General features: G+C 45.2%; 1 long non-coding RNA gene across 2 annotated transcripts in view; it reads left to right on the forward strand.

The window, feature by feature from the left end:
• The first annotated feature begins 2073 nt into the window (after positions 1–2073).
• Positions 2074–15156, forward strand: part of LOC146180730 (uncharacterized) — a 33078-nt gene continuing 19995 nt past the window's right edge. Inside the window, exons 1-2 of one of the 2 annotated variants that reach the window (XR_014700110.1) lie at positions 2074–2261; positions 3641–3762. This is a non-coding gene — a long non-coding RNA (uncharacterized LOC146180730). Of the gene's footprint in view, positions 2262–3314; positions 3763–4787; positions 7196–15156 lie in introns of those variants that run through there. The other variant, XR_014700111.1, reaches the window with a different exon arrangement.

Here is a 15156-nt window from a genome sequence, read left to right on the forward strand (position 1 = left end):
GAGAAGGTAGAGGAAATCAAAGAGGTGAGCGCGCGCACACATTCGATCAGAAACTGGAAGACACAGTGTAGAAAGAACATCCATGTCTAAAGGCGCTGCACGCCCGTTCCGGTTTATCTTCGCGCTATGTACAATCGGAATATAACGATCTATGAAGCCAGTGAAAGCAAATACCTTTATAACAAGTCGTCACTTACCTCCAATGGTAATCACAGGCACAGCTGGGGCATTTGCAATTTGACGAGCGTCTGCTGTTTCGTTGCTATCCGAAGCTTCAGACATCGTCGTTTCGTGCACTTGACTGAACCTCAAGCAATAATTTTCCTGTAATGTGCACTGCAGCGCAGAAAATAAAGCACACTTAACAGAAACGCCTGCGGGTTATCCTATCCTACAGTAACTCCTTAGGTGTCCTGCAGGGCTGAGAAAAAGTTTTTTTTTTTAAAAAAGAAGGAACATGCACACATTTGAGCACATGTCCTTTTTGCCCACGCATATATGCCAGACCTCTTGCTTTCAGCGTGCTATGCAACCAAAAATCATGTTCTCAGTTATATGGTATCATTTTCTTATTTTGTAATTACCAATCCTACGCCTGTATCGTTGCTGTGCAACTTGCAAGATTACTATTTTGGAGATGTCAGTTTCTCGTCATATATCATCTTTTAGTCGCTCCAACTACTATTTGACGTGTTTGATTGCGACTATGATTAATAAAGGACTGTGCTGTGAGTCATGTCCTTTCACCATTTCTGGATGTTTTGTATGAGGCGAGAAGGGGCTTGCACGAAGTCAAGTGTTTTCGTCTTTCTGTCTGCTTCTGAAAATTAACTACCCTGGTCTGCATAAAGTACTTCGATGTACCGTCTTTGCCAAAAGTAACCAGGCTGCATGTTTCGCTTCTCGCTTGTATTCTAAAGCCGGAATGACATTCTAGAGGATCACAACTTGTTGATAATTGAGAACAGGATCTCGCCTTTACGTTGCACATATTTACAGCTTCAGAAAAGGTACGAATTTTCTACTACACGACTGAGAAGCGAAACCCGTAGCCTGGTTACTTTTGGCAAAGACGGTACGTGTTGATGGAGTTTAGCAGGCAATGCAATCGCTTTCAACTTAGGATCAACTGCTATTATTTATCAATGGGCTGCATGGGTTCTTTGAGCGTCAACATAAGCCATTGCGGTGAAGCAAGTGTAGTCTGCTTGAACTTCGCTAGAGAGTGAGGGGGAGTCGGCACAGCATGGGCACAGCGTCGTTACCGCCCTTCATGGAGGAAGGAAACAACTTAGGAGAGGCCCTTGCCATTCCCAATGCATTGGAGAAAGTGTGGCGGAAGTGACGTCAAAATTTAGGGTTAGCCAAGTCGTGCCATTAGCAACGGCGACGCTGTTGCTATGAAAAGTCGGGCCACTAGCAACAGCGTTGCTAAGGGCCCTAGGTACGTGAGCGTCGCGGAGAAAGAGAATGCGGAGGGTAAATGAAGAGGAGAGACGTTGCAGCATCTGGTCGCGGCGCGGCCGCGCCGACTTCAATAAAGTGACGTCAGGGCCTCTCCTAAGTTCTTTCCTTCCTCCATGCCGCCCTTTCTCTCTCCAGGGACCAGGCGCCTCTGTAAAAACTGAGCGCACGTTAAAGGTCCCCAGGTGGTCGAAATTACTCCGTAGCCCTCCACTACGAATCCTCTTTCTCTCTTTCCACTTTCACTCCCATCTTCCTCCCTTCCCATACGGCGCGGTTGCGGTGTCCACAGAAAACAAGTGAGACAGTTACCGCGCCTTTCCCTTCCTATAAATAAATCAATAAATCAGTAAAAACTGACGCCATCTGTAGACTCTGAGCCTTTACAAAATAAAATATAGAAAAAAGTTACAATTGTGGCTGATACGCTGTTATTTACCCTATAACAATTTGATGAAAGAAATAACTGCGCGGCGACTTTGTTAAAGGCGAAATGCTACATTAACAACCAAATAATTGTAGGCTAGGGATTTTTCTTAAATCTAGGGATTTTTGTGCGGCCAATTTAGGGATAAAACGCTGATTTGAGTTGGCAGTCCTACCCCACAGCTGTGTGCGAAAGCCAGCACACGGTCTGCGCGGAAGCCGGCCGAGGACTGTACATGCCGTCGTCGTTTATAGCCAAGAGCTTGGCCAGTGAGAGGCCACCCTTGTGCTGCTCGGAATGTATCATCAGCGAAAGATCAAGGATAGATCATCTGAAGAGATCGCTGCAAGCTTATAATCGGGCTTCACAGGTAAAGCACGAGTTCCTCCTCGCCCCGGCTGTCTTAATGAAAGGATACTGCTGCGTTGTTTCTTTGAAATAGTGGCGCACTGATTGTTTCAGAAGTGCGAAGGCGTAATGTGCACGTGCGTTTCATCACATGTATATGCGCCGTCCGAGCCAGAATTGACGGCGCAGAGCATCAGCAAAGCTACTGCTGCAGCGCATGGAATGCGGTTGTTGCCCCACACCTCGCTGCCAAAAACACATTCAGCTCGGCAGTATGGGTGTATCTGATTCGCACGGTTGTGTGCATGCACGTAGGAATCGCGCACAGATGAGAGCAAGAGCATTGCCGAAATTTTTTTCCGCGGTGACAAGGGCTTCGCCAAATTTTTGCGCCCAAGTTTCCGATCATGTTGCCGGACGACAGGGACGTGATTCCGGATAGTTGGTTTTGATGCGGAGTGTGACAGGGATAACGCCGAAGCGGGCGCCTCCTCGCTGAACGTATCTAGAGGATTCGTCCGTCACGGAACACACGTTCGAGATGCAACAAGTGTTCGGCGAGCACCTGGAAGTAGACAAGCGGGCAGCCATGTTTAAGTATTCATTTTCTGTCTTATTCTACTCTTGCTTCTTTCGTGGAAGCGCCTTAAGCGGCTAGACTCCAATAAGATTTGACCAAACGTGAAGATCAGAATAAGACTGGACTAAAACGTTTTCTGCAAGATTGACTAAACGCGAAGATCAGAATAAGACTGGACTAAAACGTTTTCTGCAAGCAGACAGGCCGTTCCGAAAAAAAAAAAATAAGATGGCAAAAGAGGGAGGCTTCCTATGCTTAGTGGCCGAGGAAAAAAAAAACTGGTGGGAGTACAGTCGTACAGTCGTTAAAGTAAAGCCCCTCGGCGCCGAGAAGCGCGCGCCGCCGCCCATTGAGTACGGCGCCGTTGGAGGGAGCAGGGGGGGTAATGAGTTATCGGCGGAGGCAATGGTAACCATGCTACGTGACAAGCTGTGTTCCGCCACGGCCGGTCTCGAGGGTGAGAGCGCTTGCGCGTAAAGCCCGTCAATCTTCTTTACTTGCGCGCGCTCTCTCCCTCGAGACCGGCCGTGGTTCCGCCGAGGAGGGCGTTGTCGCCTTGTCTTCACTCCTTCTCCGCACTCGTCCCCCCTCTCCACAACTCCTCAGCAGCGCACGGAGAAGGCGAGGCCAGCGAGACGGTCGGCAGTTGTGCTGGGACCGCGGTGTAGGCTGGGGCGCCTGGACAGAAGCTGTTGTACGGTCGCGTTTCACCGCAGGCGGGACGGCAAAGAAGCTTCCAGTGCTGGGATGCCCTGTGCAGTGCGCGCTTTCTTGTGTCAGTGCTCGTCGAATTGGCGCCATTTGTTGCTCGACGTCTGCAGTGGACTTCGTCACCGATACACGTGCGTTCGCTGTCGGAGCCGCAAAGTGATGACCTGGCGTCTCCTACGAAACAAAGAGGAATGCGTCTTGCTCCTGTGACTGTGCTGCGAGCTTTCCTCACGTGAGTGACAACACTTTCGGGCACGCTCATTTATCCAGCCATCAGCACGGAATATGATTTTAATTACGAAGTGTCTAAAGGTACGTCCGACGTATCCATTCGATTCTCGTAAAGATACGGCGGACGTCGATATACAGGCTCATGGCTATATGCACGTCGAACGCGGCCACATTCCGCTTGCTACGCGTGAATGATCCTCTATGATATCAGCTAGCCGCGACTCTCGATGAGGTGCTACGAAGAATGCATCCGTTCTAACATAGATCACGGTCTTCACTTAGGGTTGTGTACGGCAAGCATCGCTGTCACGCACATAGCTGCAGGCGATGCTACGTACTGCGCCAGCTCCACCGCTGGCATCGAGATACGCACATTCACGAGCAGCTTTCGCTTCGCACTAAACTATCACCTCGATCTGCCCGTAATGCGAGCGAGCTATTCCTAGCATTTACGCTGTCTTAGGTCCTGCATCGACCTCCGAAGTTCTAGCGCCGGCACAACACACACACACACCTCCCCGTGCAGAACATTCGGCAGTCCAAAGTATGTATGTGAAATGGCATTATGCTCGTTCCTCACATGCAGACCGAGGAAACAGGATGTTTCTAGCTAAATTCTTCGTTTAAGTTCTACCTCAAAGCCGTGGCAGAAGACATGCCGAATCTACTAGAGTCCTGCGCTGCTACCACTGCTACTGCGGCGAGCTGCACATCGACTCGTCGAGGCAAAGACCGACTGCACCGCTAGAGCTAGAGTGCACAACCGGAAAGCCGGAAGCGCGAATGATCCGAATTCCCTGTGAACAGCAATGTTCTTTGGTATTTAGGGGAAGACTAGACTAAAGTGCTTAGCCTGCATCTTTTTCTTGACGTTTAATTTTGCGTACATGTAGTTTAAACCCCCGCATGCTCGAGGTTAGCGTGATCCGATCGGGATCGATATGCATGCATCGCCGGACTTAGGTACGCGGTAGAAAATGTGCGCTGCACATTTCGTTGCAGAAGCTGACTCTTGGAATTTTGCAGAGTGCGCCATGCAAGTGATCGCTGCTACAACCACGCATCCATGTTCCAACGGCTGGCCTACCCCGAGGCGCATAAATATTCAACCGTGGACGTATCAATGATCGAAGAGATGACAGATTTTCACAATATTGGGCGCGAAATCGATAGTTACCAGTGCTCAGTGTTAGAGAAATTCTGCCTTGATCATGCGCAATTCAGTGTTTCAGGTGTGGTCAGTAGCTATAAGTTTGAACAGTTCGCCTGTCAAGTCAGCGGCGCCAGCGATGGACCGACGGAGCGATTTTCCACGCTACACCGCTGTCTTGCTAGAAAGCCTACCTAGGCGGCGTTTGACATTCAGCTGCTTTTTGTGGGCCCCGTAATTGAAAGCAACGCCTTCAGAAATGCGTTAAATGTTCAAAAATGTATTCTCTTCAACAGTTTCACTCCAGGCTGTCAAAGCAGGCGGACATTGATAAAACAGTTCAGCACTCCAGCCTTTAGAAATCTGTAGAATCGCCTTCAGTTTGTAAAATTATTGGAATAGGTCACTTTCCGATCGCTGGGACATAGACCCTCATGATAGCGCTTTCACGTGAATAAGGACCACACCAGACCGAAAGCTTGTCTCATATAGCATAGCTAACCAAGGTATACCTTACAGCATTGTGTTGATTTTTTTATGGTGCATAAGCGACTAATGCTGCCATGCACCAAGAACAAGGTTTAATGTATTTATTTTGTGTGTAATGACTAAAATGTTCTTTAGGATGTAGCTTGTTCAGGAACATTTTAGGAAACCAAAAATGCAGGAAATTTGCACGTCTCTTCTAGGATCATGCTGGGATGGAAAGGGATCTGTTGCAAAATTGTACAAAATGTTTCCTCTTATTTTCTCGACTCTGGCGCAAGTGTAAGATATGGTTCATTGTTAGTTCATCTCCACACTCCTTGCATATTGGTTTGTCCTATTTCATGAGTATGAAGCTGTGTGTGAGGTGTGGGTATGTGTTTTGTGAAGATGACCTAAAATGGCCTCCATGTTGTGTTTTTGATTACTGCATGGTTTCCATTCCTTAATGACAGGTTTGACAAGAATAGTTTGTAGTTTATTTCAATGTTTCAAAAATCCTGCCATTTCACTCTCACTTTTCTTTGTACAAGCTTCTTGGTATCTTCATGCAGCATATTCACCCTCTGTAATTTAGCATTGCGTCAAGGTAACCTGGTTATTTCTTTTCATCACCTTTCAAGACAACTGTCCCGATTTCATAAAGTGTAGGGTTTCTGACGACAGGAACTCCTTGGAAGTCATAGAAATAAATGAGATCCACAATCATGAGCTATCTAGGGTATGCATATACATGTCCATCGCTCAGTGGAATGGTGTCAGTACGCTGTTAGAACAGGTCTTGTGGTAACAACAACCATTGTCTGAGGTGGTCCTTTAATGGGCATTGAAATGCTATGTAACTACAGGTACTGATAGAACTCTTGATCATGTTATGTGATGATGCAATCCTTGCATGCATATAGGCATTTCAGAATCTGCAGTGCACCACTTGACCATTTACCACCAGTTTCTGTGAAAATGTATTTTTCATGCATGTTAACCAGTATTTAACAGATGACCCCTGTGCACAAGCCAAAAGTGCCACGAGCCAAATGTCACGAGGCCACACGACATGGCAGGAGCTGTTAAGTCAAGCTTACAAAGTTGTATTTGAAATATGTTCTGGGACGTTTCAGCTCCAATTAAGAAAGGTTGAGGCTTATAGAGGTCTATGCCAGGTTGTCTATCACCTAACAGGGCAGCCTACGACCGTATGCTAATGAGTGTATCTGAGATAACAGAGACATGAATTAAGGAATTAGTAATTATGTTTGTAGCAAAGGGCATGTAAATTAACAGGAATCCACAGTGGGATCTGCAGACAAGAACCATTAACGCTGGCACACCATACCCTTTACAGGTGGAGATTAGGAGTCTCCCTAATTTTTTTTTTCTGCTCAAAGCTTGTCTTTCCTTCATTCTTCCAGATGAGGAAGATGTGAAAATGATAGCATCGAAAATTCCAGAGACCATCGCTAACAAGGATGCTGACCCAACAGCGTAAAAAGGAATTTCAGAAAAGATGGGTGACTAGTAATGCTGGCAACAGTTGAAGCTAAGTGGAAAGGCATGAAATTGAAATGCAACATATGCAGAGATATGTTGCGAGACGACCAGTCTGTGGTGTGCGAGATCTGTCTCCGTTAGTTTCATCAAGTGATTGGCCAAAGCAGATGGGGCTTGTGGTTTTGTGATAAGTGCAGTGTAGTAGCATAGATGCAACCTTGCCCATTAATAATTGGAGTGGAGTAAGTGCATTGTTTTGTTTTTGTAAGATGTTCATGGTTTTCATGCAAACATTATGAGAATTTTTTTCCTCGAGAGTGTTTGCTGAAATGTGAATATAATGTGCAATAAAACTAGTGTTTTCGTGCTATTTACTTTTCCTTGTATACATTAGTTCTGTGAAGAAAACCACAGGCTAGAAGGAAATGTAATGGCATGCATTTTGATACTTGGCCCCGTTGTGCTGGCTCAGTAGTTAGAGTGCTTGACTGCTGAACCCAAAGATGCAGATTTGGTTGCAGCCACAGCAGGGGCATTTCAATAGAGGCGAAACAATAGGCCGTCATGCACCGTGCGGTGTCAGTGCATGTAAATGAACCCCAGGTGGTCGAAATTATACCGGAGCCCTCAACTATCGTGTTCCTCATAGCCGTAGTTATTTTGGGATGCTAAACCAGATATATATCACATCATACTCCGAGTAAGATGCTATTCATGGTTAGTTAATCATACACTAAACGATCAATTTTTTTCTGCATGGTACAGCAGCTGTTGTACAATTCTACTTTAGCCTTCATGAAGAATATCACACTGGCTCCACATGGCCTTCTGTTGAACCTTGATATGCGTCACAATCACACACCCGAGTATGTATTTGTCTAAGGGCACCTATGCATGCAAGGAGGGGACCATTACTTTCCATTTGTCCGAACTGATATGCACGATCCACATCATTTCTGTAATTCAACTGCCTGCTATTTGAACTGTCCAGCATTGATGCAAGTTTCAAAGAACTGCAATTAGCAAATTAATCCAAGCAGGAAACCATGCCAAGAACTGCTTTGGTTTCATCTTTAACAACTGTTTGAGAACTAAAATTAGCCAAATGTTGCAAAACATAGATGAGAGGTTACAAAATCTAAAAAACAATGCAGCCTACCTGTGGCATGTAGGGTTTCACATTATAAAGTGAGCTATGTAGCTATGAAAAATACAGTAGTGGAGAGCTCCAGACTAATTTGACTGCCCGGGCTTTGTACTTTGCGTTGACATCTTGCAGAAAACAGAAGCATTTGCATTTCGCCTGCACCAAAGTGCGACTGCCATCACTGGCATTAAACATCACGACCTTGGGGCAAGTAGCCGAACGTGCCACTGAGATGTCGCAGCGTCTACGTACATGCTATACACGTCAACCTTTCTAGCATTAAAGCTGTCACATGCATGGCAGATATTCATGTTCAGCTTTGGACTGACAAGTTCAAAAGTGTACTATTTGTGTTTTTCTAGCATGAAAAACAAAGGAAACTAAGAAAAAACGAAAAAAAAAATGAACATATGTTGAAAAAGCACTAGCTACTAACACATAAAGCATATTCGTTCTTTTATTAATGATAAAGTGGCCTTCAACAATAGTACAAAGCCTGAACATTTAGGAAGGTGCTGTGCCAGGCAGCTATTTTACAGAAACCTGAACCATTTCACCTGTAGTAATGCGCATCCCGGCGGTGTGGGCTGGGCACTTATTTTTCGGTCCACTAGCTCCAACATGCGAAAACTGCATCATGTGCATTCCCATTTTCCGAGTTTTGAGCTCTGTAGTGCAGGCTAACAAATTGTCGATGACTTATTTTCGTCTGATTGTTGCACAGCGCGTGTAAATAAATTATCATTGCACCTAATAAACACTGACATGCACGTGCAACATCGCCGATCATAAACGGTCACACTGATGTCCGTCCGGACATCGGCGCACTCATCTCAGCACTCTTCGTAGTCTCACACAGCACTCTAGTAGGACGCAATCCGTACATCACAGCATCTCACGGTAAGCACAAACCACACCTCCAACAAACACGAATGACGCGACGCTTGGGCTAGAGACACGCCGGCGGCACCCAGCTTTTTTAGCGACTACGTAGAACTTGCAGCACCAAACCTCAATGCGAGCAGAAAGCGATGCGTTACGTGACGCATCTCATCACAGACAGAAGTGAGGAAGAATCAAAACTACATAACTACATAACGACCGTTGTAGACGTTAATCCACATGATAACGAGGTCCAAATGAGCGGACGTGCGGGCCGCGGGCTGGCTGTCAACACCGCGATTACATGCGCTTGCGCTGGTCGTGCTTGCGACCCTGCCGCGGTCCAACTCACGTAAACCTATCATCATGCCATCAAGTAGTATATCACCCATTCTAGGCACTATTCTTTCCACTGTACTATTCTTTGTAATTTCACATTTCTCGCATGCAGTAGTACATACTTCCTGCACCTCGCACGTACACCTCATACCAACTTCGATTTGGCTACATATGGCTACCGTGTTGTTGCTACAACCACATCTGGGGATCTCGGATCCGTCCGGCTTTCCCGACGGATCCCAAGGCCCATATCGGAGAAAAATGCGTTGGGTCCGTCGGAAGAACCCTACCGATCGGGTCCGTCCGCCGTACCTCTGAAAAATATTTCCCGGATCCGTCCGTCGTATCCCGAAGTAAAACGCACCGGGTCCGTCGGACGTACCTTTAAGACCATTGATCGGGTCCGTCGGACGTACCTTTAGCCACAGCCTTTTAATTATTCTGTAGCCCGGAAGTTATTTCCTGCCCGCCGAATGCGACCGCCGTTTCCATGCTGTTCTTTTTTTTTTTTTTTTTTTTCGGTATGCGAACGGTTTTGGCGTTTCGCAAATAGATCGCGGTGTGAAAATCGAGATGGTGCTGCACATATGATTCTGAAACCTGCGTCAGCCAGAGATAAGAACGTTGGATTTCGCCCTAACTTGTCTCTGCTTCGTTTTAAAACGCAGCATATTTTTCGTTGGACGCTCTTGAATTAAGGCTGTGGCTAAAAAATTATTGGCTGTGGCTAAAGGTACGTCGGACGGACCCGATCAATGGTCTTAAAGGTACGTCCGACGGACCCGGTGCGTTTTTCTTCGGGATCCGTCCGACGGATCCTGGAAATATTTTTTAGAGGTACGGCGGACGGACCCGATCGGTAGGATTCTTCCGACGGACCCAACGCATTTTTCTCCGATATGGGCCTTGGGATCCGTCGGGAAAGCCGGACGGATCCGAGGTCCCCAGATGTGGTTGTAGCAACAACATGGTAGCCATATGTAGCCAAATCAAAGTTGGTATGAGGTGTACGTGCGAGGTGCAAGAAGTATGTACTACCATAGCCTCCTTTACATACTGCATGCGTGAAATGTGAAATTACAAAGAATAGTACAGTGGCAAGAATAGTGTCTAGAATGGGTGATATACTACGTGATGGCATGATGATAGGTTTACGTGAGTTGGACCGCGGCAGGGTGGCAAGCACGACCAGAGCGCAAGCGCATGTAATCGCGGTGTTGACGGCCAGCCCGCGGCCTGGATTAACGTCTACGACGGTCGTTATGTAATTATGTAGTTTTGATTCTTCAAAGTTTCCTCACTTCCATCTGTGATGAGATGCGTCACGTAACGCATCGCTTTCTGCTCGCATTGAGGTTTGGTGCTGCAAGTTCTACGTAGTACAAGCGGCGCTGAAAAAGCTGGGCACCGCCGGCGTGTCTCTAGCCCAAGCATCGCGTCATTCGTGTTTGTTGTACAACTGGAGGTGTGGTTTGTGCTTACCGTGAGATGCTGTGATTACGGATTACGTCCTACTAGAGTGCTGTGTGAGACTACGAAGAGTGCTGTGATGAGTGCGCTGATGTCCGGACGGACATCAGTGTGTCCGTTTATGATCGGCGATGTTGCACGTGCATGTCAGTGTTTATTAGGTGAAGTGGTAATTTATTTACACGCGCTGTGCAACAATCAGACGAAAATAAGTCATCGACAATTTGTTAGCCTGTACTACAGAGCTCAAAACTCTTAAAATGGGAATGCACATGATGCATTTTTCGCATGTTGGAGTGGACCGAAAAATAAGTGCCCAGCCCACACCGCCGGGATGCGCATTACTACAGGTGAAATGGTTCAGGTTTCTGTAAAATAGCTGCCTGGCACAGCACCTTTCTAAATGTTCAGGCTTTGTACTATTGTTGAAGGCCACTTTATCATTAATAAAGGAATGAATATGCTTTATGTGTTAATGACTAGTGCTTTTTCAGCATATTATGTTCATTTTTTTTTTCGTTTTTCCTTAGTTTCCTTTGTTTTTTATGCTAGATAAACACAAATAGTACACATTAAAACTTGTCAGTCCAAACCTGAACATGATATCTGCCATGCATGTGACAGCTTTAATGCTAGAAAGGTTGACATGTATAGCATGTATGTACACACTGCGACATCTCAGTGGCATGTTAGGCTACTTGCCCCAAGGTCGTGATGTTTAATACTAGTGATGGCAGTCGCACTTTGGTGCAGGTGAAATGCAAATGCTTCTGTTTTCTGCAAGATGTCAATGCAAAGTACAAAGCCCAGGCAGTCAAATTAGTCTGGAGCTCTCCACTACGGTATTCTTCATAGCTACATAGTCACTTTAGGATGTGAAACCCTACATGCCGCAGGTAGGCTGCATTGTTTAGATTTTGTAACCTCTCGTCTATGTTTTGCAACATTTGGCTAATTTTAGTTCCCAAACAGTTGCTAAAGATGAAACCGAAGCAGTTCTTGGCATGGTTTGCTGCTTAGATTAATTTGCTAATTGCAGTTCTTCGAAACTTGCATCAATGCTGGACAGTTCAAATAGCAAGCGGTTGAATTACAGAAATGATGTGGATCATGCATTTCAGTTCTGACAAGTGGAAAGTAATGGTCCCCTCCTTGCATGCATAGGTGCCTTTAGACAAATACATACTCGGGTGTGTGATTGTGACGCATATCAAGGGTCAACAGAAGGCCATGTGGAGCCAGTGTGATATTCTTCATGAAGGCTAAAGTAAAATTGTACAACAGCTGCTGTACCATGCAGAAAAAAATTGATCGTTTAGTGTATGATTAACTGACCATGAATAGCATCTTACTCAGAGTATGATGTGATATATATCTGGTTTAGCATCCCAAAATAACTACGGCTATGAGGAACACAATAGTTGAGGGCTCCGGTATAATTTCGACCATCTGGGGTTCTTTTACATGCACTGACACCGCACGGTGCATGACGGCCTATTGTTTCGCCTCTATTGAAATGCCCCTGCTGTGGCTGCAAACAAAATGTGCATCTTTGGGTTCAGCAGTCAAGCACTCTAACTACTGAGCCAGCACAACGGGACCAAGTATCAAAATGCATGCCATTACATTTCTTTCTAGCCTGTGGTTTTCTCCACAGAACTAATGTATACAAGGAAATGTAAACAGCAAGAAAACACTAGTTTTATTGCACATTATATTCACATTTCAGCAAACATTCTCTAGGAAAAAATTTCTCATAATGTTTTCATGGAAACCATGAACAAATCAAAACAATGCTTACTTCACTCGAATTATTAATGGGCAAGGTTTCATCTATGCTACTACACTGCACTTATCACAAAACCACAAGCCCCATCTGCTTTGGCCAATCACTTGATGAAACTAACGGAGACAGATGTCGCACACCACAGACTGGTCGTCTCGCAACATATCTCTGCATATGTTGCATTTCAATTTCATGCCTTTCCACTTAATTTCAACTGTTGCCAGCATTACTAGTCACCCATCTTTTCTGAAATTCCTTTTTACGCTGTTGGGATCAGCATCCTTGTTAACGATGGTCTCTGGCATTTTGGATGCTATCATTTTCACATCTTCCTCATCTGGAAGAACGAAGGAAATGACAAGCTTTGAGCAGACAAAAAATTAGGGAGACTCCTAATCTCCACCTGTAAGGGTATGGTGTGCCAGCGTTAATGGTTCTTGTCTGCAGATCCCACTGTGGATTCTCGTTAATTTACATGCCCTTTGCTACAAACATTATTACTAATTCCTTAATTCATGTCTCTGTTATTTCAGATATACTCATTAGCATACGGTCGTAGGCTGCCCTGTTAGGTGATAGACAACCTGGCATAGACCTCTGTAAGCCTCAACCTTTCTTAATTGGAGCTGAAACGTTGAAGCTGAAATATTTCAAATATAACTTTGTAAGCTTGGCTTAACAGCTCCTGCCATGTCATGTGGCCTCGTGACATTTGGCTCGTGGCACTTTTGGCTTGTGCACAGGGGTCATCTGTTAAATACTGGTTAACATGCATGAAAAATACATTTTCACACAAACTGGTGGCAAATGGTCAAGTGGTGCACTGCAGATTCTGAAATGTATACCTATATTCATGCAAGGATCGCATCATCACATAACATGATCAAGAGTTCTATCAGTACCTGTAGTTACATAGCATTTCAATGCCCATTAAAGGCCCACCTCAGACAATGGTTGTAGTTATCTCAAGACCTGTTCTAACAGTGTACTGACGCCATTCCACTGAGCGATGGACATGTATATGCATACCCTAGATAGCTCATGATTGTGGATCTCATTTATTTCTATGACTTCCAAGGAGTTCCTGTCGTCGGAAACTTTATGAAATCGGGACAGTAGTCTTGAAAGGTGATGAAAAGAAATAACCAAGTTACCTTGACGCAATGCTAAATTACAGAGGGTGAATATGCTGCATGAAAATACCAAGAAGCTTGTACAAAGAAAAGTGAGAGTGAAATGGCAGGATTTTTGAAACATTGAAGTAAACTACAAACTATACTTGTCAAACCTGTCATTAAGGAATGGAAATCATGCAGTAATCAAAAACACAACATAGAGGACATTTTAGGTCATCTTCACAAAACACACACCCAAACCTCACACACAGCTTCATACTTATGAAAGAGGACAAACCAATATGCAAGGAGTGTGGAGATGAACTAACAATAAACCATATCTTACACGTGCGCCAGAGTCGAGAAAAGAGGAAACATTTTGTACAATATGCAACAGATCCCTTTCCATCCCAGCATGATCCTAGGAGAGACGTGCAAATTTCCTGCATTTTTGGTTTCATAAAATGTTCCTAAACAAGCTACATCCTAAAGAACATTTTAGTCATTACACACAAAATAAATACATTAAACCTTGTTCTTGGTGCATGGCAGCATTAGTCACTTAGGCACCATAAAAATCAACACAATACTGTAAGGTATACCTTGGTTAGCTATGTTATATGAGACAAGCTTTCGGCCTGGTGTAGTCCTTATTCACGTGACAGCGCTGTCATGAGGGTCTATGTCCCAGCGATCGGAAAGTGACCTATTCCAATAATTTTACAAACTGAAGGTGATTTTACAGATTTCTAAAGACTGGAGTGCTCAACTGTTTTATCAACGTCCGCCTGCTTTGACAGCCTGGAGTGAAACTGTTGAAGAGAATACATTTTTAAACATTTAACGCGTTTCTGAAGGCGTTGCTTTCAATTACGGGGCCAACAAAAAGCAGGTGAATGTCAAACGCCGCATGGATAGGCTTTCTAGCAAGACAGCGGTGTAGCGTGGAAAATCGCTCCGCCGATCCGTCGCTGGCGACGCTGACTTGAAAGGCGAACTGTTCAAACTTATATAGCTACTGACCACACCTGAAACACTGAATTGCGCATGATCAAGGCAGAATTTCTCTAACACTGAGCACTGGTAGCTATCGATTTCGCGCCCAATATTGTGAAAATCTGTCCTCTCTTCGATCATTGATACGTGCACGGTTGAACATTTATGCGCCTCGGGGTAGGTCAGGCGTGGGAACATGGATGCGTGGTTGTAGCAACGATCACTTGCATGGCACACTCTGCAAAATTCCAAGAGTCAGCTTCTTCAACGAAATGTGCAGCGCACATTTTCTACCGCGTACCTAAGTCCGGCTATGCATGCATATCGATCCCGATCGTTTCAAAGCTGCGCGGCCGTTCAGTCGGGTCACGCTAACCTCGAGCATGCGGGGGTTTAAACTACATGTACGCAAACTTCAACGACAAGAAAAAGATGCAGCCTAAGCACTTTAGTCTAGTCTTCCCCTATATACCAAAGAACATTGCTGTTCACAGGGAATTCGGATCATTCACGCTTCCGGCTTTCCGGTTGTGCAC

Source organism: Amblyomma maculatum, chromosome 8 (assembly GCF_055883805.1).
Source record: "Amblyomma maculatum isolate TAMU_Amacu chromosome 8, ASM5588380v1, whole genome shotgun sequence".
Lineage (NCBI taxonomy): Eukaryota > Metazoa > Arthropoda > Arachnida > Ixodida > Ixodidae > Amblyomma > Amblyomma maculatum.